General features: G+C 40.6%; 1 non-coding gene across 1 annotated transcript; it reads left to right on the top strand.

Moving 5' to 3' along the window:
- Nucleotides 1-348: 348 nt before the first annotated feature.
- On the top strand, nucleotides 349-455 carry LOC123459662. The gene has a single exon (XR_006636420.1). It is a non-coding gene; the product is annotated as a U6 spliceosomal RNA (small nuclear RNA).
- The last annotated feature ends 2,099 nt before the right edge of the window (nucleotides 456-2,554 follow it).

Here is a 2,554-nt window from a genome sequence, read left to right as displayed (position 1 = left end):
GCCCAGAAAGCCAAGCGCCACATGTTCTCCCTCATATGTGGATCCTAGCTACAGATGATTGGGCTTCTGCATGAGAAGAAAAAAACTCAGTAGCAGAGGCCAGTAAGCTAAAAAGGAAATATAAAGGGAAGAGACAGGAAGGGAGGAGAGTACTTAATAGGTTGGTATTGTATATATGTAAGTACAATGATTGAGATGGGGAGGGGATATGATGGAGAATGGAATTTCAAAGGGGAAAGTGGGGGGGGGTATTACCATGGGATATTTTTTATAATCATGGAAAATGTTAATAAAAATTGAGAAAAAATTATTAAATAAAATTTAAATTTAAAAAAAAAAGAAATACTGGTGCTTGCTTTGGCAGCACATATACTAAATTTGGGACAATAAAGAGAAGATTAGCATGGCCCCTGTTCAAGGATAACACACAAGTTTATGAAGCATTCCATATTTTTCTCTCTGCTTCTCTACTTAAAAAAGAAGAAGAAATACTGAAGAAAAACCAATCCAAATTGTTGGAAATGAAAAGGACAGTAAGTCAAATTTTAAAACTTCAATAGAAAGTCTCACCAATAGAATAAACCAAAGAAAGGACTGAGCTTGAAGACACAGTGGAGGATTTGATTTGGAGCATTTCAACAAGGAGAAAGATAAATTAAGTAAAGATATGAGCAAGAATTTTAAGACATTCAGGACCTTATGAAAAGATAAAATCTATAAACTCTGGGCAAAGAAGGAGAATAATTTCAACCCAAAGGCATAGTAGGTATTGTTAACAAAATTATAGAAGAAAATTTCCCAAAATTAGAGAAAGAGATGTCAATACAAACATGGGAGGCATTTAGAACATCAAACAGACAAGACCAGAAAAAGAACCACACCTCATCATATCATAATTAAATTACTAAATATGCAGATCAAAGAAAATATACTGAAAGCAGCAAGAGAGAGGTATCTAGTCATCTACAAAGGCAAGTCCACCACAATGACAACAGATTTCTCCACAGAAACTTTAAGTCAGAAGAGCTTAGAATGATGTATTTCAAGTTCTGAAAGACAATTACTGTCAGCCCAGACTACTATGCCCAGCAAGTCTGCCTGTCATCTTTCATAATTGAAGGAGAAAGAAGACAACTCTCTCTCTCTCTCTCTCTCTCTCTCTCTCTCTCTCTCTCTCTCTCTCTATTTGGCAAGGAAATTTGGATTCTTTGTTCTGCTTCTAGTTTTTATTGAGAAGTTTAATATATGAACATACTGCAAATTGGTCATATTCCCATTGGGTAATACTCTTATGACCCATTTCCCCTGCCCTCATTCCACTGAGGTCTTCCTCAGTGGGGTTATTGGTAATCGCTGGGGCTCATGGATACACCAATCAGTCTTTGTGTGGGGGGATAATGCCTCAAAGTACACCTTCCACCCTGTGTCTCTTACATTCTTTCTGCGTTGAGCTTTGAAGGGTTTTGTAGTTACCTCTGAATTCGTGACCAAAAGCAGCTTGTGGGAGGAAAGGGTTTATCTTGGCTTACAGACTCAAAGGGAAGCTCAATGATTGCAGGGGGAAATGATGACATGAGCAGAAGCTGTACATCACCTCCTGACCAACATCATGTGAACAAAAGCAGCAAGAAAATATGACAAACGCAAGCAAGAGGAAGCTGGCTATAATACCCTAAGTCCACCCCAACAACACACCTCCTCCAGCAAGATTTCAATTCCCAAACTCCCACTAGCTGGGGACCAAGCATTCAGAATATATGGGGAACACCGAATTCACACCACCACAGAGGATGTGCTATAAGTCTCCTTTAGTGTTGAACTCTTGGCAGAATCTGATATTCTACTTTGATAAGTTTTGAGGCTCCTTGGTGTCTACCACCATCTCCCTGGAGGGGATTATCAGACTAGCATTAAGGAAGCACTCATAGTAAATCGTTCACTTCCTCTGTCATGTTTACTGGGCCCTGGCGTGATAGAGTGTGATAGAGATGACTTGCAGTGTGCTAGACAGTAGGCTTTCTTTTCTTGCCCTGCTGATGGGTCTTGGGTCTTCTTGGTATTCACTGCCATCTGTAAAAAGCAAATTGTTTTTTCAAGAGTAACAGCAGCATAGTCAAAGGGGATAAACATTTAGGAGACTTTTTGATGAACATAGCCTCTCCTTTTAGCCAAAGAATAGAGGAAGTGTTCTTCTAGGGAGCATGACTTCAGTGCTAGGTATGAATTCCCTCCCACTGAGTGGGCGTCATATCCAATCAGAGAGCACTTAATTACCCTCATAGCCTGTGTGCCACTGTTGCACTGGCGGGTACATACTGCCTGGCTGGTTGATTCTGTAGCTTGCAGGCTCCACTGCTTGTTGCAGTACACAGTTGGTGCTCTTGCCCCCACAGCAAAGCTCACATAGTGCTTTCTAACCTGATGTATCTTCAGCAACAGGGACTGACCATTTTGGTTCTGGTGGATAACCAAATGCTTTGGCAATGGTTTGCATTGTTTGGGAGACCTCATGAGCCTCCCTGAACCAACAGCTCACTGTAGGGGGTAACTAAAT

The sequence above is a fragment of the Jaculus jaculus genome, chromosome 3 (genome assembly GCF_020740685.1).
Source record: "Jaculus jaculus isolate mJacJac1 chromosome 3, mJacJac1.mat.Y.cur, whole genome shotgun sequence".
Taxonomy (NCBI): domain Eukaryota; kingdom Metazoa; phylum Chordata; class Mammalia; order Rodentia; family Dipodidae; genus Jaculus; species Jaculus jaculus.
The sequence above is the reverse complement of the archived record's forward strand: the minus strand, read 5'-3'. Positions and strand labels throughout refer to the sequence as shown.